Source organism: Rattus norvegicus, chromosome 16 (assembly GCF_021556685.1).
Source record: "Rattus norvegicus strain SHRSP/BbbUtx chromosome 16, alternate assembly SHRSP_T2T, whole genome shotgun sequence".
Classification (NCBI taxonomy): Eukaryota; Metazoa; Chordata; class Mammalia; order Rodentia; family Muridae; genus Rattus; species Rattus norvegicus.
In genome coordinates, this window is record NC_141549.1 from 60704549 (window position 1) to 60728950 (window position 24402).

Here is a 24402-nt window from a genome sequence, read left to right on the forward strand (position 1 = left end):
ATATAAACATGGTCCCTACAGTCCCAAATTGAATATGGATTTTTATAATAGAAGCTTAATGTGTGTTGGTTAATACAAAAAAGGCATGCTATAGAACTGAGGATTAACTGCATAATTTTAGGATCAGGCAGATTATATCAAGTCCACTGGTATTGTAGCTTAGAGAACTGATTCCTTTCCTTTCTTTCTTTTTCCCACGTGAGAGAAGAAAAGTAGAAGATGAGAGGAAAGGCTGGACATGAGCACGTGGAGGAAAGGGGTTGGAGTTGGGGAAAAAACGGACAAAGTGGAAGAGCAGGGAAGAGAAGAGAACAGAGTGCAAGAGAAAATTATTTATTTTTATTTTATGTGGTCTGGTGTTTTTGCCTGCATGTATGTCTTCTGTTTGAGGGTGTCTGTAACCCTAAAACTAGAGTTACAGACAATTGTGAGCCACAATATGCATGGCTGGGAATTGAACCTGGGCCCTCTGGAAGAGCAGTGAGTTCTCTTAACCATGAAGCCATCTCTCCAGCTTGAGTCCCTTTCTTGATTCCGGGAACATACTTGCTAAAACTCTCAGCTTTGAGCATTTGGGAAGTAGACCATCTGCCCAATAAGCTTCCAGTTCTAGAGAAAGAATTGAAATTAACCCAAAATATCAACACATATAACTGTTTGCTAGAGGCTTATAGCAAAACATTATAAAAACAGAAATGAGTTTAGGTGAAGTTTGATGTTGAATAAGCACAAGAAAATAGCTACCCTTGTACACGCATCTGAATTCACTGTCAGTACTAGTGTTTCTAATAGCCTCAAAATATATAATGTGTGTGTGTGTGTGTGTGTGTGTGTGTGTGTGTGTTCACGTGCACACACGCATGAGCAGGTATGAGGAAAGGGAGACAGAGAGCAAGAAGGAGGTAGGAAGAAAGTAAGAAGGGGAGAGAGAGACACACACAGGGCACAGGGGGAGGGGAGAGAGAGAGAGAGAGAGAGAGAGAGAGAGAGAGAGAGAGAGAGAGAGAGAGAGAGAGAGAGAGGAGAGAGAAAATGCACAAATGAATGGATCAGGCAGAAATACATCCAGAAAGTATTTTGATATAATTTTACATAGTGTGTACCTGGATCTAATTGTAATCAACTTTTCCACAGTCTCTTTTGATTTTGAAAACAAACAAAATATTACCAAATGAAACCTTAAGCTTGGTCTAAAAAATATCTGTAATATCTCAACCCAACATGATTCATAGAATTTTAAATACACATACTAAAAGTAGGCTGTGAAGTATTCATGTTTCCCAAAAAATTATGCTCTCCTGAGTCCACTTTAGAGACACAGGATAACAGTCCAGAAAGAACACTTCAGAAGACAAAACCAAGCCAATGGTAGCAAATGTCTTCGTATACTCATTGAACTACTGCATCACTGTTTGAGCTTTAAATCCTAGTGTGCCATCTCCCCTTTCTCTAACTGGAAATTTTTATTGCACACACTTTGTCATCAGTGTTTGCTGTCAGGGACTTGTCTTTAATGCATAAAAGCCACTTCCAGAATTGATGAAGTGGACTAAACATGTCATTTTTAGGCTCCTTGTTAAAGGCAGAGCCTCTAATGGTTTAGCTTCAGTAGGAAGAAGGTAGGAGGTGTACTCTAACGGCAAGTAAAAGCAAATTGTCATTTGATACTCAAGGATCGGATAGTAACAAGAACTGGGATGTGACTGAAAATGCAAGCCTTTTTTCCTAACCATGTAAGGAAGCTCTATTACTGGTTTCCTTGTACTTAATGCTGCCATGCATTCAGACATTAGGGCTTATAACTTGAGTACAAGTTAAGTGTGTCTGTCCAGGTTCTACCTACAAAAGTGGATCTATAAATTGGCAATAATAATCTATTAGAAATTGAAGGAGCCACACAATAGAAGCTGCCTGGATTCTGGAATAACCACCTCCCTAGAGAAGATATTTTTGGCTAGTAAATGTATACCTCAGACTGAATTGTGGTAGAGAAAATTATGCCAAACTACAACTTTACCATATTATCTTTCCAATACTGTTGTACTTCCTGTTATTGTTATTTCCTATTATTGTTAATTAACATGGCATACAGTAATTTCTGACCAAGATAGAACCCTGATAATCTGTTGCATACATGCACTGAGGTATTATGCAAAGGCATACAGTAAGTTGAAATTCAACAATTAACTGTTCCATAGAAGACTAAATAAATAAATAAATAATAAATGTGAACTTGTTAAGCAGAGGATATAATATCTTAAAATAATTTTTGCAGGAAAAAATCTTATGTATTAAAATCCACAGATCTTAAACACACACATCTTAAAAGTCAGACTCCAAATGCCAGTTTGTCAGCTTTCCATTACTATAACACAAAACCTGAGGTTATTAACATACAAGAGAACAGGTTTGTTTGGTTTCACTGTCTAGGAGCTTGGTGTTGTTTGTGGTGGTTCTGAGGAAGCGTATCATCTGGGAGGTATGAATTTATCTGAGAAACAAGCAGGAAGGAAGGAAGGGACCAGATTCCCAATGTCCCCTTCGAAAACACTCCAGTGATCAGAAAACTTCTTTAAAGTCTTTTTAAAGCTTCCATTATCTCTCTGTGATGTGAGAGACTGATAACAAACCTATTAAAGTATGAACCTTTGGGGAACAGGGCAAAACACAGCAACACTGTGTATGGAACTTTAAATATAAGTGGAAAGACTAGAAATAAAAAATAATGCAGAGAATGAATAATAGACAAAAACATAAGAACTCAGTTTCAAACAGTTTCAGCTCTTCTGTTATGCACTGGGTTGTCACATGCCCATTATAAGATCATGTTTTATAGTTCACATACATTTTACATAATTTCTTGTCAGTTTTTGATATATTATTTAATCTTATTATATGTAATTTTGTAAAAATTTTAATAAAACCTACTGAAGATGCAACCAATCCATTTTCTACTTTTGACTACCATTCTGATCCTTTTTCAAACCCAGGCTACACAAGTGCACCAGAGACGACAAATGGAGGAAACAGTGTAGACCATGATGGATAGAGAGTAATGTGGGCAGAGGGGATTAGAAACTACATTACAGAATTTAGGCAAAATATATTTTTGGCCCTGACCCAGAGGTAGAAAATTTTAACTGTCTGCTTTTCCATTCTTATGTCTTTGTACTGAGAGCAAAGGTACTTTTAGTAAAACCATAAGTTCTGAATTATTAAACTCAAGAGGAGTTTAACACATGTAGCAAAAGGCAGGCTCGAGAAGAATTGGGCAAGTTCTGGTGTGACATAAAGCATAAAGTCATTAGTACCAAAGAGGAGAGTCAGGAGTGATCTGAAGAGCAGCCCTGCAGCAGCTGGCAGGTCCCTATTCTCAGGCTTCAGCTCATATTAGGCCGTTGACACTGATAATTACTCCCTGGGTAGAGGCACTGTCTTTAGTCCCTGAGGCCAGAGAGATGACACTGTCACTATTCTTTATCCTAAAGAAAATAGAATGGAAGAAATGTTATATGCAAGGGAGGGACCATCACACATGACCAAACAGCAAATTCTCCACCAGACATCATGGCTACTGCCACCTTCTTCATTCCCATTGATATGGTATAACTATGGCTGATAAATATATGCTCATTTTAAATGAGGAAGCCTCAGATACTCTCAGCTGTAGTAGTACAAATAGATGAAGGCTTCATAGCCACAAAGAAAAATGTACTTGGGTATCTTTACTTCTTCCTGTTAAAATGCAAAGCCAAGTGTTTAGAGACACTGGAAGGTGGTAAGAGACCATGTCATCTTTATTCTTACTAAGATTGTAAGCAATGATGTCACAGGTTCTAGGAATTGCATGGGGATAATCTATTGAACTCTACAAAAAGAGTGCTTCCAGATTGGCTCTAATGCAAAACTGATCTACAGTAAGTCAGAAGAAACTTTATTTTTCTGAACTTACTCCAGAATCAAAAAAATGGGAATCTACCTGAGATTATTCCAGCAGTCTGTTTTCAGGATGCAGGAAAAGGAAGAGGTCATGACATGGTGACTTCATGTTCACATAGATTAGAGAATGCATAGTAATGGGGACTCATCTGAATCACTGTATGAGACAGAGCACATTCATTGTGTGTGCTACTAAGTTTCTTTTACTGCAACAAATACTGATATAATTTTTTGATAAAAAGAAAATTTTCATTTTGATCCACAGTAAAACACGAATGTGCCCTCGATAGGCTAACCTTCATGCTTTAGAGTCTTTAGGAAGAGAGCACACCATAAATGAGATATGTTTAAAGACAGAATATCTTATGTCCTGAGACATAAATTCTCTATAACAAACAATTCTTCAACAACAGGACTATCACACCCTCAGATATGCCCTTAACAGACTCTAGCATATTCTGATATCATAACAAACAGGACTTCTGTTGAAAGCCAGCTTTAACACCACAGGATAAACTGAGGTGGGGCATAGAGTCCCTGATGAGGGACAGGTACTGATATTAGCCAGGGGTTTGAGGGTGTGCTGCTGATGTCAGCAAGGGACTGGAAAATGGAAAGAAGGTCACAAAATCACACACACACACACACACACACACACACACGAGTGGATGAAGCAAAACAAGCTCCAACAACCTCATACTAACATTATATTACATGCATATGTATGTATATACATACAGACAGACATATATACATGCATACATATTCACACATTGGGTGGATGGAACAAAGCTTCAACCAACTTTAAATATATACAAATACCTCTTCATATATGCACATTGGTGGGTGGAGGAAACTCCAATGAACAAGCTCTAAATACCTTCACATGTATACATATATGCGCCCATACATATTTGGTGGATGAAGGACACTCCAACAAGCTGGCTCCAACAGCATCATGCTTTTTCTCTTAGCCTTTTTTATAACAACTAAGACAAAGTCCTTACATATCCTCTGAAAACAATCACCACAAAAACATATTCTTCAGAAAAAGACTAAAATCATTACACAAAAGGAAATTACAAAAATTACTGTGCCTTCTTTCAAATCTCATACTGAACTAAACATTTCTCGTCTTTCTCTCCACAAATTCATCATAATTCCAAAGCAGTAATTCTTCTGTCATTGAAAAAAGAGTTTAAACATGTTGGTCTACAGTAGCACAATTTTTTTCCTATGGTTAGCTGATGATAATTTGTATTAAGCAAGAAGCAGATCATCGTGCATCTTACATCTTATTTTTGAAGTTTTGTTCAGCTAAGGAGACCAATCTTCTGTTCTCTACTCCTGTGCTCATAGTATAATAAATTATTCCATAGTCATAAACCTGTCTTTTCATGGTTACACTCTGAAACATATGGTCACATCTCTCGATCTCAAGATCCAGGAACTCAGTCCCCAACCTAGAATGAATGTTTTCTTTGATCCTTAATTTCTTTTCCAACTGTAATTACATGGTTATAACACCTGAATGCTCACTGTACTCCCTCTGTAACTTATGCAGATCTTACTTGCAAAGAGGGAGCACATTCTATTCTTAATTCTAACCTTATTATAACTTAAACCTTATCCTAAAATTTTTTATAAATTACCCTTACTTCTTAAAACTATGTATATATCAAATCAGGAATTCTGTAAAATCATTAGTTCATCTAATCAATATTTCATGTCAGTCTGACTTCATATAGATCTACAGGATAATTGTCCTAGAGAGTGGGCAGTCTCACAAGCAGCTTCATTGGCTGCTACAGCTCCTTCTGCATGACGTTTGCCAGACACAGACACTATTCTAACACACATAGCTTAGCCTCACCTGAGCAATGAGAAAGGTTAGTGTAAGGTTAAAGAAAACATCCAAAGATAGCATAGAGATAGAATTATTTTTCCCTAGCAAGGAAAAAATACTAATGAGGTTAAATGTAGTGTGGTGAGTGGACTGGGAGGGAGTATCCATGGATGCTATATAGGTTCAGAAGGACTGCCAGACTATTTTCATGGTGGCCAATTGTACTTGATCTCTTCAATGTTTCTTTTTTGCACACTTATTCTAACAGGAACACCACCTTTGTAGTTGAAATGCATGGGCAGTGGCATTCTTGTCTTGAATTCTACCCGGACAAACAGCATTTCAAGAAATGCTTTTATGAGGTTCCATTTGTCGATTGTTAATCTTAGAGCATAAGCCATTGGTGTTTTGTTCAGGAAATTTTCCCCTGTGCCCATGTGTTCGAGGCTTTTCCCCACTTTCTCTTCTATTAGTCTGAGTGTATCTGGTTTGATGTGGAGGGCCTTGTTCCACTTGGACTTGAGCTTTGTAAAAGGAGATAAGAATGGATCAATTTGCATTCTTCTACAAGCTGACCTCCAGTTGAACCTGCACTATTTGTTGAAAATGCTCTTTTTTCCACTGGATGGTTTAAGCTCCTTTGTCAAACATCAAGTGACCATAGGTGTGTGGGTTCATTTCTGGGTCTTCAATTCTATTCAATTGATCTACCTGCCTGTCTCTGTATCAATACCATGCAGGTTTTTTTAAAATCACAATTGCTCTGTTATACTGCTTTAGGTCTGGCGTGGTGTTTCCCCCAGAAGTTCTTTTATTGTTGAGAATAATTTTCACTATCCTGGGTTTTTTGTTATACCAAATGAATTAGGAAATTGCTCTTCCCAACTCTATAAAGAACTGACTTGGAATTTTGATGGGGATCATATTGAATCTAGATTGCTTTTGGCAAGATGGCCATTTTTACTATATTAATCCTGCCAATCCATGAGCATGGGGGGTTTTGCCATCTTCTGAGATCTTCAATTTCTTTCTTTAGAGAAAGATCATACAGATCGTTCACTTGTATGGTTATAGAAGCAACTAGAAACTAGAAAAAATCATCCTGAGTGAGTCACAAATGAGCACACATGGCATGCACTCATTGATAAGGGGATATTAGCCTAAAAGCTTGGAATACCGAAGATAGAATTCACAGACCATATCAAGTTCAAGAAGAAGGAAGTCCAAAATGTGAATGCTTTAGTCCTTCTTAGAAGGAGGGACAAAATACTCACAGGAGGTAGAGGGTGGGAGGGAGTTGAGAGAAAGAGGGGAGGAGGAAAGGGGGGACATAATCAGGTATGGAAGGAGATAGGGTTAATATACAGAGGGTCAGGAATTTGAACAGAGGTTTGTTGCAATGGGGAATGAGAAACTTGGGATAGCCACCAGCAAGTCCTAGATGCCAGGAAAGCAAGAGGCTCCCAGGATCCAATAGGGATGAGATTAGCTGAAATGTTCAACAAAGGGGAGGGAGAACCTGTGGAGACCATATCCAAAGGCAAGGCCCCTGGTTCTGGGATGGGGCCACTCACTCATCTCGAAATTTTTAACTCAGAATGGCTCCTGCCTGAAGGAGATACAGAGACAAAGTATGGAGCAAAGACTGAAAAAAAAAGGCCATCCAGGGACTGTCCCACCTGAGGATCCAGTCCATATACAGACACCAAACCCAGACACTATTTTGGATGCCAAGAAGTGCTTTCTAACAGGATCCTCTTATAACTATCTCCTGAGATGCTCTGCCAGAGCCTGACAAATACAGAGGCAGATTCTCACAGCCAACCATTAGACTGAACACGGGACCCCAGTGGAGGAGTTAGAGAAAGGACTGGAGGACCTGAAGGGGTTTGCAACCTCATAAGAAGAACAACAATATCAACTAACCAGACCCACTGCCCCAGAGCTCCCAGGAACTAAATCATCAACTAAAGAGTATACATGGAGGGACCCATGGTCCAGCAAAGAATGGCCTTGTCTGGCGTCAATGGGAGGAAAGGCCTTTGGTCCTGTGAAGGCTTGATTTCCCAGTATAGGGGAATGCCAGGTAGTGAGATAGGAGTGGGTCGGTAGGAGGGGGAGCACCCTTATAGTAGCAGGCAGAGGGGCATGAGATAGGGAGTTCTGGAGGGAAAACTGGGTAAGGGGATAACATTTTAAATGTAAATACATAAAATATCCAAAAAAGAAGAAAGAAAGAAATCCTTTACATATTTCACAGAAGCACATTCAGTTCTAGATCGTACAAGGCTGCCCTAACTCCCAACATGTGTAAAATAAGTTGATGGCCCTTCAAAGAACATGGATTAAATCATTCCAGTTAAATACTAAAAGCTCTCTTTTTCTCAAATACTAAATATATATTAAATAATATATCAAAAAAGTTAGAGATCTAATGTAATCTATTGTTACTTGGTATGATGTTTAATGAACTTAAATATCTGTAATGGGTTGGACCTTATAAAGCAATAAAAAAATAATCATTTAGTCATAAGAAAATGGGAAATAATAGCTCATTGTCCATTTAAATCTTGGTTTTAATAACATTATACAGAGCAGCAAACTTAAAATGTTATAATTAATCATTCCAAAATGATAATAATTATTCTGAAATATGTGTAAATCAATGCAAAACACTTGGTGGTGAAGTTGGAAAAATTGATAACACTCTACAGAAGCCACCCTGGCCATCCTTTACCACTTGCCTAGGTGCATTATCTGCAGTTGTCTTTTAATAGACTGAGACTAAATTATTAGAAAAAAATTGTATCACCAGGGAGTAAGGCTTGTCAGATGCCAGTGAGATGTAATACATCAAACACTCCGTGCTCAGCTTTATCTTGCAAGCTGTTTATTTTCAGGACACACATTTAAAAAAAGTTTTCAACCCATCTAACCTGCTCTGATTCCAAATGAGCAAAGTAATGAGTGCTCCCAACAAGGAGAAGAGTAGAATTAATGAGTCTTGGGCAACAACATATTAGATAAAGGATTTGTGACTAAAAGCAAGACAGTGAGACCCCTCTTTCTCACAAACAATGTTCTCTCAGAACTAATTAAAAGTTCTGAAGGGAAGACTTTTCTGAAATAGCCAGGATACAACAAGGGCTTCACATCTTTCACAGAAGAATATTTTGCAAAAGAGAAATTAGTGATAGTAATTTTTGAAAGATCATTGTCTCGAGGATGCAATGTATTTATGGGAATTGGCATACATGTCTAATAAAACTGCACATAGCAAAAATGATTATTATAGTAAGAAGTGTTTCATAGAACAGCAAGTGATCATGAGTCAGGAGATATTTTAATTATTAGTGATTCCAGACAAATTCCCTTTCAGATGAATCTGATCAAGCTTGACCCTATTTGATGTCTCTGGATCCATTTTACCCACATCAACCACAAAGTGATTCTGTGACCACTCCAGCTCTATCCTGTGTGAAAGCTGTTCCTGTATTTCACATAGCAGTAAGGGGCTCTGCTTTGTTCTTCCAGGATCAACATGCTGTCTTCATAGGCCTTCATCAACTGACATGTTTCTTCACCTTCCAAACTTAGGTCATTGCTGATGGATTATTCAACTTGAAATTTTTTGAGGAGATAGCAGGCAATACCACCTTTTCTAAACGCCTCTATTCCTACACCCTGTTTCCTCTCAATTCTGTTGTTAAAAATCCTAAGGACAGCTTCAAGGTTTTACTGATTACGTTATTCTCTGTCTCCTTTATACACCTGCTGCTAACTGGAACGTGTTCATGTGCTTCTAGTTGCTGACAATCTCTAGCTGTCACATAGGGAGGGAAATAAAAGTACCACCCGTCCCTTTGATGTCATTTAACTTGAGTGAGCCTGGATTTGAATTCCCTACTTCATGCTCCCGATTTCCTACATCCCCCATCTGTTGTTTTAGTTTGCATCTATGTCTCCTTGAAAGTTCTGTTGTGAATCTGCCCCAGTATCTGTGTCTCTCAGTCTGTCTCTGTGTTGTGTCTGTCCCTCACAGGGAGGAGGTTTTGTTCTGTCTTTATTGGAAAACATAAAAATCATCACATGAGGAGTAGTGAGGGATAGTTTACAAAACTCTGTCACAGAATTGTACCAGGCATTAAGTCAATGATTCCAACTGACCTCCACTGAGCCAGATGACAGACAGTATCATAAACGTTGTTTATCAAACAATATCTGAATGTTCTCATATGTTGAGCATAATCTAGAGAATATTCATCCCATTGCTTTGAATCTCTGTGTTTGCTGCTTTCCGCAAATGATTGTTAGTGCACACATGCATTAATCTAGGCCAGGGGCACGGAAGAGCAAGTTAAGATAGCACTTATACATTAGTTTAGGCTGTAACACTTGATTACATGGAAAATCCAAGCCAACTAAGGTCGACTGTTACATGGTTCTCTTAACAGCATCTGAAATAGTCTGGATAAACAGTAGACAGTATTGTTAAGTCCGACGTGACTTCAGGGAAGGTGTATTGATAACTGTCTGTGAGGTCTAGCAAAAGTTTAAGCCTTTTAGAGTGTAAGAGACATCGTTAGCACTATCCATCGCCACACCCACTGTCTGATGTAACTTTTCTTCGGAGAAAATGTGCGGATATTTACCACAATGATGGCAGCATTAAATGGGAACAAGTGGGGACAAGGAGTCTTACCAAGCGAATGTGTTAATTTATTATGGGATGACTCATCGCAAAAACAAAGCAACAAAATAATATTACATATTGGTTTGGTCGAATATAACTTTTAAGTGAACGCATCTAAAGGAAAATTTATTCAGCATTTTTAAGTTTTTGCTAGGAATCCAAGGTCTCAAAATGTGCACAAATAAAGCCTAAAGAGAGGTGTGTCATACTATGTGTCAGAAAAAGAAAACTGATATTTTCTTTTATTTGTCTTATTTTAAGGTTTTAGGAAAAACCATATTTATGCAAAATGTTATTTAAAAATACACGTATTCTACGCTGCTTATTCTTGGGGAAAGGCTAATTTCAGATCTCAAGGCTACGTGAAAGCTCCTGATAATTTTTTTTATTCCTTGTAAAGGGCAGTAGTATCCTTAGTGAGTATCTCTATGCATAGGAATGAACTTCGGTCTACATTTCGATTCAAACTCTGTGAAATTATAATGTTCTTGCTTTTTACTCTCATAGTGTTTTCATCTTTGTGAGGAGAGCTTCAATCCAAGGTACTTGCAAGTTGTTTCCAAACTTGTACACTTAAAAAATTTTACCCGCCAGTGATACTTGTGGATTTCTGTACCCAATCTTTGAAGGCGATGTTAAGTAAGGTTCTTATATCTCGACTCAAATATACAAATAATAATCTTTAAAAATTACACTTAGTTTGGTGGCTGTATATGTATGAGCCACATGTGGGGCAGGCTCTGAATGGGTGTTCCTTCTGCCTCTGTTCTAAACTTTGCCTCCCTATTCCCTCCCAAGGGTATTCTTGTTCCCCTTCTAAAGAAGGAGTGAAGCGTTCGCGTTTTGGTCATCCTTCTTGAGTTTCATGTGTTCTGTGCATCTAGGGTAATTTGAGCTAATAGCCACTTATCAATGAGTGCATACCATGTGTGTTTTTCTGTGATTGGGTTATCTCACTCAGGATGATATTTTCCAGTTCCAACCATTTGCCTACGAATTTCATAAACTCGTTGTTTTTGATAGCTGAGTAATATTCCATTGTGTAGATGTACCACATTTTCTGTATCCATTCCTCTGTTGAAGGGCATCTGGGTTCTTTCCAGCTTCTGCTATTATAAATAAGGCTGCGATGAACATAGTGGAGCATGTGTCTTTGCTATATGTTGGGGCATCTTTTTAGTATACACCCAAGAGAGGTATAGCTGGGTCCTCAAGTAGTTCAATGTCCAATTTACTGAGGAACCTCCAGACTGATTTCCAGAATGGTTGTACCAGTCTGCAATCCCACCACGATGGAGGAGTGTTCCTCTTTCTCCACATCCTCGCCAGCATCTGCTGTCACCTGAGTTTTTGATCTTAGCCATTCTCACTTGCGTAAGGTGAAATCTCAGTGTTGTTTTGATTTGCATTTCCCTTATGACTAAAGATGTTTAAGATGGATGAAGCAAAGAAGTGCAGGCCTACAGGAACCGGATGTAGATCTCTCCTGAGAGACACAGCCAGAGTACAGCAAATACATAGGCGAATGCCAGCAGCAAACCACTGAACTGAGAACAGGACCCCCGTTGAAGGAATCAGAGAAAGAACTGGAAGAGCTTTAAGGGGCTTGAGACCCCATATGAACAACAATGACAACCAACCAGAGCTTCCAGGGACTAAGCCACTACCTAAAGACTATACATGGACTGACCCTGGGCTCCAACCTCATAGGTAGCAATGAATAGCCTAGTAAGAGCACCAGTGGAAGGGGAAGCCCTTGGTCCTGCCAAGACTAAATTCCCAGTGAAAGAGATTGTTGGGGGGAGGGTGGTAATGGGGGGAGGATTGCGAGGAAAAGCCCATATAGAAGGGGAGGAGGAGGGGTTAGGGGGATGTTGGCCTGGTAACCGGGAAGGGGAATAACAATCAAAATGTATATAAGAAATACTCAAGTTAATGAAGATTAAAAAAATTATACTTAGGATTATCTCAACCTTTCTTACCTTCACCAAGAAGTTCAGCATCTAATTCCAAATATTTCAGATACCTTATATTCATTTACAGAATTTTGATCAGAATGCACAATGTGGTCTCATCCTATTAAAAGTTTAAATAATATAGACCTTTTAACTTTTGTGTGATAGATTTTTGCTTCTACATGATTTCTATCTGAGCCAAAAATTGTGATATATATATATGCATATACATGCATAAACAATGTATGCATTCACTAGACTTATTCTTCTGTCAACAATGCTTTCAGCTCTATATTGATTCTTTGTTCACATAACTAAATTAATTTTTGAAATGTTTAATGTAATAAAATAGTACACAGATACATAATGCACACACAAACATACATACATACACATAGAGTTACATGTAATAGAAAACATGGTACAATATGTTATTATATATTAAATTTTATATTAGTATGTATAGTATACATATAAAACTATAGATTTATGTATTGCTATTAATTTTTAATATTTTTATAATAAAATATGTAAATGATGTATAGTCTTAATATGTCACAAATAGAATCATGGACAAGGAAGAACCTTCCACGATTTTGCTTCTAAAAAGCATTGTGAAGACACTGTCATATATGGAGGCACTTGGGAATCTCTCTCATATAAACCACAATACAATAATTCCAGAATGCACTCATTGGTGTTAAGGAGTAAAATGACACAGTTCCATATGATCATGTCATACTTCTAAATATTCTGATGTGGTAATAATGGACAGCATAGTAGCTATAGCCATTTCGACATTAATCTCTCCATTAAACGAAGACATAAAACTGTACCATTCCTTCAAGTCTGCCATAAAATTTCTTTATACTTTTTATCAAGACTTCTAGGATACTATTACCATGCTCTTCTCTTCCAAAATGGCTTCATTATTAGACAGTCCATATCATAGTCACCAGTGAATGATGGACTAGATGCAAGATAATCATGTATGCCCACATTTAGCCTCCCTTCTCCAGGTTTTCTTTACCATTTAAAATATTATTTTTATATTATAATATTATTGTGCACGTAACTCTTTTTCCCTTTCTTTGAACCTCCTATATAGCCCCTCCCTGTTCTCCTTAAAATCCATGGCCTCTTTTCCTATTAGTTGTTATCGCACACATGCATACACACACACACATACACACACACACACACGCTTTTGTGTTTATGTGTACTATTTACATACATATGGACATAAATATATATTCACTTTTTTATTGAAATAGGTTTTTAGTACATTATATTCTGGTTATGGTTCCCCTCTTGCTACTCCTCCCAGCTTCTCCCCAACTTGCCTCTCAATTTTTTGGCTCTACTACCTCTCTATTTCTCGTTTTTAAAAAGAAAAAGCAGCTAATGAATAACAATAAAATAAAATAGACAAAGAAAACCACACAAACCAGAATAGGGCCAAACCAACAAGAAACAGAGCTCTAAGTGCATACAGACACAGAAACACACAAGAAAATTCTGTAACAATACAAAAACAGACTCATCATATATGCTTGCAGGACAGGTAAGGTTGAAAAAAAATGCCCGGACAACGTCATGAGACAAAGAACCTCCAGATTCTCCAAAGACACCCTTGAATTTGCCTTCTCTTGGCCATCTGTTTTGGGGAATAGGGTCTGAACTTAAAAAGAGTTCGTTTCCATAGTGATAGTCCCTTGGAGAATTCTAATTTTCACTTTCTAAATGGTTATCAATTTCGGGTAGTTTCTGGGTTCTGGATAGGGTAGGAGTATGTGTACACTTCTCCTTTCAGCTCTAGGACCCCATCTGGCACAGATGTGTGTGGGCCTGGGTAACTTAATCACTTGAAAGCGTTTCATCATCATCTTCTGACTGCCTGAAGATTGATGGCGATGATGGTGGTAAGAATTATATTTTATCAAATATTCTCTTAGTTTGAAAGACACACTTAATAATCATTCATTTTCATTATTCATATTTTATAATATTTAATTGAACATAGTATTGCGAAGCAAATAAACATCAAACGTGAATGAAATGTCATAACTGAATAAAAGAGGGAGAATTAAAATACATATCCCCTGAGAAAACTCTCTGACATCAAAGGTGCTAGAGAGCGACAGCTTTGATTTTCATTTAGAGATATTTGTTGCTTTCTTGAGAAGCTCTAATGTACAAAACATAATGTATAATATATATGTATATATATAACATAGAAATGCTTATGTATATATTTATATAATTTTGTGGAGCAGTGTTTATTTTAAATCATTTTATGTGCATGTGTGTGCCTGAGTTGTGCATGCGATGCAGCAAATGCATGCAGGAGTTCACGAAGGTCAGAGGAAGTGTTGAGTCCTCTTCATTTAGAGCTGCAGATGGTTCTGAGCTGCTTTGGAGGGTGTGAGACTTGCACCCAGGTCCTCTCCAAGAGCGTAAGATGCAGTTTGGTCTAGGTTTTGATGAGGATGATCCTTCAGTGGATGACACCAGGGCTGCTGTAATTGAAGAAGTGCCACCCCTGGAAGGAGATGACGATGACGACACATCGCGCATGGGAGAAGTAGACTAGGCTTCACCAGAGCTGTGTGTTTGACACTTACCTGCATTCCTTCTGATAATATATTTTCCATGGCTTTTGTTTATTTTTTGTGAACATTTCAAATACGTTTGTGGCATGAAAACTAAGGGGAAGATAAAATTTCTACATGCGACACTGTGATACAGTACGTTTGACTCAAGAGGTTGATAGAACATTTGTTGTAAGATGTAATGCAACCTACCGTTAATGTTAACTTTGTGGTCTGAAGTTTTAGCTGCTGAGCTGGATTCCTTAGTAGACCAAGTTAAGATGGCTTAAGTTTCATCTTAAATTTTTTTCCTGTATTTAAATCTGCATGTACCATTCCTCTGTTGAAGGGCATCTGGGTTCTTTTCAGCTTCTGGCTATTATAAATAAGGCTGTTATGAACATAGTGGAGCACGTGTCTTTGTTGTATGTTGGAACATCTTTTGGGTGTATGCCCAAGAGAGGTATAGCTGGGTCCTCAGGTAGTTCAATGTCCAATTTTCTGAGGAACCTCCAGACTGATTTCCAGAATGGCTGTACCAGTCTGCAATCCCACCAACAATGGAGGAGTGTTCCTCTTTCTCCACATCCTCCCCAGCATCTGCTGTCGCCGGAGTTTTTTATCTTAGCCATTCTGACTTGTGTGAGGTGCAATCTCAGGGTTGTTTTGAATGGGGGCTTATGGACAGGAAACCGGGAAGGGGAATAACCTTAGGAATGTAAGTAAAGAAATATATAATAAAAAATTGAAAAAAGACATCACAAAAAATAAAATAAAATAAAAGCTGTTAATTAACATAAATACATTACCTAAAACATGAAAAAACATCTGCATGTACTAGTCTTAGAAGTAAACACACACTTGACAGAGGAATTCCCCAAGTGGCTTGTTTTCCAAAGTACAGAGAACAGAACCCCAAGCTTCCCTAGGTCTTGTAACTCAGCAAGGCTTGTGAATGAAAATGTGGTGTCCAATGACATCCTTCTTTAAAAAGTAAACACAGATGAAATAAAAAGAAAAAAATATGTTAAAATGTATTGATAGAAGTAGTAAAGGAAGACGGTACTTGAATGCAAGAGTCTTCCATGCCTCTACACTGCTCCTGCTGACTCTAGATGATTTATTGCCTTGGACACTGTTCTTTGCGCATCCCAATTGTCCTTGTATCATTTCCTTTTGGTACACTGATTCATTCATCTCTATAGAAAGTCTTTGCTCAGAGAAAGATACCAGGAGATACAGTAAGTATAACATTTTATTGTAGTTTTTCTGTGCTTCTCAAACATATTTATACTGTGTTACAAATATTAATATTTTAGAGAAGTAACTGACTCATGAATAGTGAGTCATTAATTGAAAAGGACTCGTATTAATTTTATGTGCTATTTTACTTGGGATTTAGGAAAAGCACCTTTAAGGGTGGAGGAAGTGATCATTGAAAAAATATTTCATATGCAAACATGAACACCACATAAACACAGGCACAGAGGCTCATGGCTGTAACCCTAGCTACTGGGGAACACAGAAACAACGGAACCTACCAACTCAGCCTGATTGGTGCACTCTCATCATAGTTTCCCTCCCAGAATTTGAAGATACCACACACTTTGGACAGAGGACTCAAAGGCATAGAACTGGAACTGAGTTAGAAGCTTTCTCCATAACAGAAGAGTCTATGCAACCTGTTTTAGGAGAAAAGCATTCATTAGTCGTATCCAGCTAGAAGGCCTATAAATCATGACTATGACTAGCACCACAAGATATCCCTATTATGTCATAGCGGCACACATATCTTGAGAGTTTTCAAAAGCTGTGAAACTGGTCCTAAGGCTGAGCAGGAAGAGATTCATGATTAGTCCTGTAAATCAAATCAACTACCTGTGCCTGGAAAGGTCATAAACTATGGTGGAGAATAGACTACCAACATAATTTCTTACTCTATTCTGAATTCTTACATTTATACCCAAAGATAATTGTAGTGCTTACCTCTCATCAGACATTTCTTTTTGGCATCAGATGGAGACTGTCACAGAGATCCACAACTAGGCAAAATACAGAGAATAAGTAGGATGTGTAACTACAACTGAGGCATCTGTAATACGACCCTCAGAGTTAAGGCTCAGGAAAAAATCATGGAAATGATGGTGGAAAGATAATAAGACCCAGAGGACTAGGACTGCTGCTCATAGACAGTTTCTTCTAGACACGACAGGGAAAATACTCCCACTTACCAACAGAATGATTGCCCAAGTATAATTAAAAAAAATCAACATTTTTTGAGATGGATCCCCAGGTGGGGCAGTCTCTGAATGACCTTTCCTCCAGTCCCTGCTCCACTCTTTGTCCCTGTATTTCCTCCTGTGAGTATTTTGTTCTCCCTTCTGGAAGAACTGAAGCATCCAGATTTTGGTCTTCCTTCTTCTTTGAGCTTCACATGGTCTGTGACTTGTTTCTTGGGCATTCAGAACTTTTGGCCTAATATTGATGTCTCCTGAGAGGCTCTGCCAGAGCCTTACTGATACAGATGAGGATGCTTGCAGCTAATCATTGGACCTAGCACAGGGACCTCAATGGAGTACTTAGAGAAAGGAATGAAGAAGCTGAAGTGGTTTGCAACTCCATAGGAAGAACAACAATATCAACCAACCAGATCCCCCACACCCCAGAGCTCCCTGGGACTAAACTACCAACCAAAGAGTACACATGGAGGGACCCATGGCTCCAGCTGCCTATGTAGCAGAGGATAGCATTGTCTGGCATCAATAGGAGGAGAAGCCCTTGATCCTACCAAGGCTCATTTTCCCAGTGTAGGGAAATGCCAGGGCATTGAGGTGGGAGTGGGTGAGTAGGAGTAGAAGCATCCTCAAAGAAGTAGGGGGTGGGGGAAGGGAGATGGGGGAAAGGAGTTGAGATGTAAATACATAAAATATCCAATAAAAAATAAATGAAGAGTTGCCTTGGTCATGGTGTCTCTTTACAGCAAAGGAAACCCTAATTAAGAAACCCAGCTTATTAACACTAAGAAAAGACACATCTGTATATGATTGGACATTTATTTAAAACAATCCTCTGTTTCCTTCAAAAAACTATTTGTTGTAGATGATTTCTTCCTTACTTGCAACAGGGTACCTAGTGTCAGTCTCACTTTAAGATTAGAAATTGAGAAAACATTGCACAAATCAATAATGAGGAGGACAAACCTTTAATACTAAAGTTACTAAAACAGGAGAATTAGAAATCGATTTCATCGTCGCCAAGGAAAATTTACCATGCAAATTATTAACAAATAAAGCTCCAGGATACATAAAAATTGTAACATGCCAGATCAAGTTTGAAGTATATAATACTAAAAGTATGATCTGCCTTGGAATTTCAAATGAAAAAATGAAGAGGAAGGAGGAGGAGGAAGAGAAAGAGGAGTATGATCAATGAATATAAACTATCAAATTAAAATAATTAAAAAACCATATAATTGCAAACAAAGACAAAGCATTTGGCTAAAATTAGATCATTCATTTTTTTTAATTCAGCAAGTCAAAAAATAAAATTAATAAAGCAGAGAAGAAAAACCATAATTGATACACACCATGTTTACTAACAGTATATGGAAAGACGTCTGCTAATATTTCAACCGAACAAGAATGTTTCCTTTCCTTGCTTGCAATCATTAGACCAGAGATCCCACTAATACAGCTAAGCATGGAACCTAATTACACAAAACTGCAAGGCTTTATTGCATGCACTCACAGTGGCATGTGGGAACTCCTAAACATATATTGAAGCCCCCTAGGGCAACAGCACTAGACATTCCACTCTCTATTGGTCACAACTGCCATTTCCAGCCCCTCAAGGCTTCAGAGTGTCCAGGCTCTGTCCTACATGAGAAAGAAAAGGACTAAGAGCAGGGTACAAAATCCCACCAATCCCTGATCTTGCCATTTAATCCTTCAGAAAAGCTGCCCTACAAGAAAACCTATATGAAGTCTATCATGAGTACTTAGTTCTCTGGTGCTTCTTGCCACTACAGAGGCAGCAACACTCTTATGCTTTCCCTTTCAAAAAATATCTCTTGTGAAGATTGTGGCACAGTGTGACAATATGATATTACTTGTCTCCTGACTTTGAAGATACCTTCCCCTCTTTCTCTAACACTTACATACTGAAATATATCTGTTATTATGACTATTATGATGCCTAGGTAAGTTATTAATTAAAAATAGATGTTGGTTCATAACTGAATACCATAGTTATGTTGCCCAGAGGACAAAACATTTCCCAGTATAAAAGCCTGCATTTTGAAAGTTTACTTCTCTCCTGTAGTATACATTTTGAAAACATTGTGTCTGAAATGGTTTAAGATTGGTAATAACTTTCTAGGGAAAACACGAGTCCTTGCATAGTAATAAGATTTGTAATAATTATGTAGTCATCTTTTATTTAATACAAATATTTAATTCCCATAATTAGAAATGCAATTGTCATAGAGACGTAAAAGATGAAGTTATCACAAGCGGTATACTTTTTTGTGTTTTAGTAAGTTATCAGATTCATTAGTGAGTACCTATCTAGATCAGGCATTTTCAACAGAACTAGTAAAAAATGATACAAAATTTAAGAACTTTTTGCAGCTCATGCTTTCTTAAATTTTCCCACTCAATCGTTTCTTTTGAGAAAATGTATAAAACTTTGTGCATATTGTTACATAAAACAGGTATAACAATCAAGGTTTGCTGGTAACAAATTATAGAAAATTTATTTTCAACAAGTCTTTGGAATGTGTACAATTTTACCATTTATTAAAGATGAAACAATTTGCACTATTGAGAGATGGGAGCACTTGTTTACTTTTACAAAAATAGTTAAATTTTTGAGGAATATTTGGTACCCCAGACTTACAGCATCTTCATTATTCTCTTGAAATTATTGCATTAGATTTATAATAATCAATGCTAGGAACACCAATGCACAAACATGTATTACAAGATGTCAGAAGGGTATTTTTGAACTTCTTTTAAAACTCCATCCTAATCCAAACCAAGACCTCTTTTATGAAACTCAAGTTTGCAACTCAAACATCATTTTTTTAAATCAAACACAGTACAATAATTTGATACTTATGTATTAAGGGATAATGATAAGAAAATGTTTTCATTTTTTATGATGAAAAACTGTTTTTACAAGGGTAGAAAACATTATGTGCAGAGTAATCACACTCCAATTTTTAACATGTGATACCCTAAGTTTTGTACTGAGTTAAGAGAGTATTCGCTAATTTTGTGTGACACGCCATCATGAAAAGTACAAAGTCTGCAGGCTGTGTGTTGAGGATCAAGACTGCAATGAAATCAGAAAGTGTAAAATTCACTGATCAAACACACACGCGCACACACACACACACACACACACACACACACACACACAAACACACACCCCTAAGATTCAATTAATAGTTGATTCTGTGTTATATATGTGTTCGTGGACTCAGGAACCTTTTAATGTTTTTATGACCCTCATATTCACTTATAGAACCTCAAATAGAATCCTGTCCCTGACTTTAAGGAGCTTTGTTCCAGATTACAAAGGGAGAGATATAGCAACGAGACGGGCTATATACAAAAGATTCAGCCTCATTTCTTGCTTCATAAATACCCTGATTTCACTGCTAAGATTTATTATCCATAGGAAACTTTCTGGTTATTTCTCTGTTATCTTTGTGGCTCAAATAGATTCACTTCTGAATGTTCAGCACCCATTATTTCCCCCAATCTTAATCATTGCCCCTTGCTGGCAGAATACAAACTAAAATCACCATGAATTTTAAAATGCACCATATTTGCTACTGCAGTGCATGTTGATTTGCATCTGGTCTTTTCCTGTCATGGTGGGAATTTGTTGCAATATTCTTCACATGGGCCATAGAGAAAGGCAGCAGAGGAAAAGCTGCATTCTTTGTATGGAGGGTCCACTTGCGACTCTCAGAGACTAATTTCTATTGAATGTGCTTAATTGTATTAGAGAATAAAAATATTATAACACTTAAAATATGCTATTTAGGGTATGGTGACAGCTCACATAAGAGTTCATGACCAGCTCACTAGAGTCGGTCATGACGTGTGATTCTCCAGAATAACTCCTTCTGATGTTTTATTCCAATTTTTGTTTTATTAGCATATTTTATTTCTAAGGGGTATGTTGGCTTTTATATGCTTGGCCCAGGGAGTGTCACTATTAGGAGGTGTGACCTTGTGGTGGAGGTGTGTCACTATGTGCATGGGCTTTAAACCCTCATCCTAGCTGCCTAGAAGCCACTCTTCTAGAGGACTTCAGGTGAAGATGTAGACCTCTCAGCTCCTCTTGCACCATGCCTGCCTGGATGCTGCCATGTTCCCACCTTGATGATAATGGACTGAACCTCTGAACCTGTAAGCCAGCCCCAATTAATGATTTAATTTAACTCCTTATAAGAGTTGTCTTGGTCATAGTGTCTGTTCACAGCAGTAAAGCCCTGACTAAGACAAGGGTTTGATGACATACTGTACATGAGTATAATCCATCTATATCTGTATCATATACTCTCCGATCTATAATTACTCTGTTCTAATTTCCCTCTGCTAAACTCTTTCTTCCTATCCAATCTTGCTGCTACTTTCTTATCTCTCTTTTTTCCTGTAATGCTCTAATGTGTGTCATTAGTTTGGCTACCTGAAGCATGAATGAGAGCTAGCTAGTTAACAGGGCCATGAGCATCTCACTAGTGATTATAACAGTGAAGTTCTCTCTCTCTCTCTCTCTCTCTCCCATCACCATAGATATACACATAATACTCAGGCATTGGTAGAACACCGACATCTTTCTCTTCCATATCAGGATGCCTATCCACCCACTATTGTGGGAATCTTGTGGAACTAAACATAAATAAGTGATTATTTGAGCACAGACTAGTACTTAGTAGAAACACCAGTGTGGGTCTTTGTAAACTTTAGTAGATATAAAACTCCAGTTCCTGGACTGGTGTAAAGAATTGAAGTATATTCCATGGAATAAAAATGTACAGAATCGCCTTCCTTTCCTTTCAGCGGCTCACAGCAGCAAGATGACGGTACAGATTTCCAAGAAGAGGAAGTTCGAAGCACCGCATGTTCTCACTCGGGAGCTGCCTGTCGATGGCTACTCTGGAGTTGAAGTCCGAGTTATGCTGACCAACACAGAAATCGTTATTTTAGTCACCAGAACACAGAATGTTCTTGGCGAGAAAGGTGGTCGAATCAGAGAGTTGACTGCAGTTGTCGAGAAGCGGTTTGGCTTCCCTGAAGGCAGCATAGAGCTGTATGCAGAAAAAGTGGCCACGAGAGGTCTTCGTGCCATTGCGCAGGCAGTCTCTACGCTACAAACTCCTAGGAGGGCTTGCAGTTTGAAGAGCCCGCTATGGTGTGCTTTGGTTCATAATGGAGAGCGGGGCCAAGGGCTGAGAGGTGGTGGTGTATGGGAAGCTCCGAGGACAGAGGGCCAAGTCCATGAAGTTTGTGGATAGTCTGATGATTCACAGCGGAGACCATGTTAACTATGTTGACACTGCTCTGCGCCATGTGCTCCTCAAACAGGCTATGCTGGGCATCAAAGTGAAGATCATGCTGCCCTGGGACCCAAGTGATCCAAGTGGGACCAATGTTACATTGGTTCCAAGAAGCCACTTCCTGATCATGTGAGCATCGTGGAACCTAAAGATGAAATCTTGCCCACCACCCCCATCTCAGAACAGAAGGTTGGGAAGCCAGAGACACCTGCCATGTCAGTGCCGACAGCATAGCAGGGTTCTTGCCGGCTACATTTGGAGGCTGGATGTTGTCTTGTAAAGACGTTTAATAAAATCTTGAACAAAGAAAAAAATGTGCAAAAATACTAGAATTCTATTAAATTGGTGGAAATATTCCAAGACAAAGAGAGGAAATATTTTCAAGTTATCTGTTATCAACACCAGGACAGAGGGTCCAGCAAGCTGCTGGAAAGATTATGTCCAGAAAACATCTTTTCTTTTGTTTTAATTGGATGTATTTTTATTTACATTTCAAATGTTATTCCCTTCCCCAGTTTCCCAGACATAAGCAACCTTCCCCCTTTCCCTCCCCCAATAAGGGTGTTCCCCTCCTGAACCATCCCCCTTCCGCCTCCCCCACTCCCGACATTCCCCTACACCGGAGGGTCCAACCTTGGCAGGACCAAGGGCTTCTCCTCCCATTGGTGCCCAACAAGGTCATTCTCTGCTACATATGCAGCTGGAGTCATGGGTCTGTCCATGTGTATGTACTCTTTGGGTAGTGGTTTAGTCCCTGAGAGCTCTGGTTCGTTGGTATTGTTGTTCTTATGAGGTTGCAAGCCCCTTCAGCTCTTTCAATCCTTTCTCTAATTCCACCAACAGGGACTACATTCTCAGTTCAATGGTTTGCTGCTAGCATTCGCCTCCATATTGGACATGCTCTGACTGTGCCTCTCAGGAGACAGGTCTATCAGGCTCCTGTCAACATGCACTTCTTGGCTTCATCAATCTTATCTAGTTAACAACATCTTTTTAAAAATTATATTTATTTTTTTACAGTACAGTCGTTGCCTCCCTACTGTTCTGCCCTCCCACAGCTCCTCATCCCATTCCTCCTCTTCTGTCTCCTGGAAGATTTCTACTCCTGTGGAAAGGCCTCTCCAATCCCTGGGGCCTCAAGTCTCCTGAGGGTTAAGTGTATCTTGTCCCACTGAGGCCAGATTAGGCAGTCCTCTGCTGTAAATGTGTTAGGGGCCTCGGACCAGCTATTATTTGCTGCCTGGTAGGTGGCTCAGTGTCTGAGAGATCTCAGGGGTTGGGATTAGTTGAGACTACTGGCCTTCCTATGGGTTTGCCCTCTTCCTCAGTTTCTTTCAGCCTTTCCCTAATTCAACCACAGGGGTCACTGACTTCAGTCCAATGATTGTGTGTAAGTATCTATCTGTCTCAGTCAATTGCTTGTTGGACCTCTTAGAGTACAATCATGCTACGGTCCTGTCTGTAAGCACACCATAGCATCAATAATAGTGTCAGACCTTACAACCTCCCCTTGAGATGGATCCCAAATTGGACCTGTCACTGGACCTCCTTTCCTTCAGTCTCTTCTCCATTTTTGTCCCTGCGGTTCTTTTAGACTGGAAGAATTCTGGGTCAGAATTTTTGAATGTGGGATTGCAACCCCATCACTAATAAGTGAAAATTAGGACTGGAGAGATGGCTCAGTGGTTAAGAGAACTAACTGTTCTTCCTGAGGTCCTGAGTTCAATTCCTACTAACCACATGGTGACTCCCAACCATCTGTAATGAGATCTGATGCCTTCTTCTGGTGTGTCTGAAGACAGCTA

General features: G+C 38.7%; 1 protein-coding gene and 1 pseudogene; both read left to right on the forward strand.

The window, feature by feature from the left end:
- Nucleotides 1–24402, forward strand: part of Erich1 (glutamate-rich 1) — a gene marked incomplete at its 5' end in the record, with an annotated part of 52793804 nt that overhangs the window by 29833989 nt on the left and 22935413 nt on the right.
- Nucleotides 22118–22831, forward strand: Rps3-ps5 (ribosomal protein S3, pseudogene 5; annotated as a pseudogene).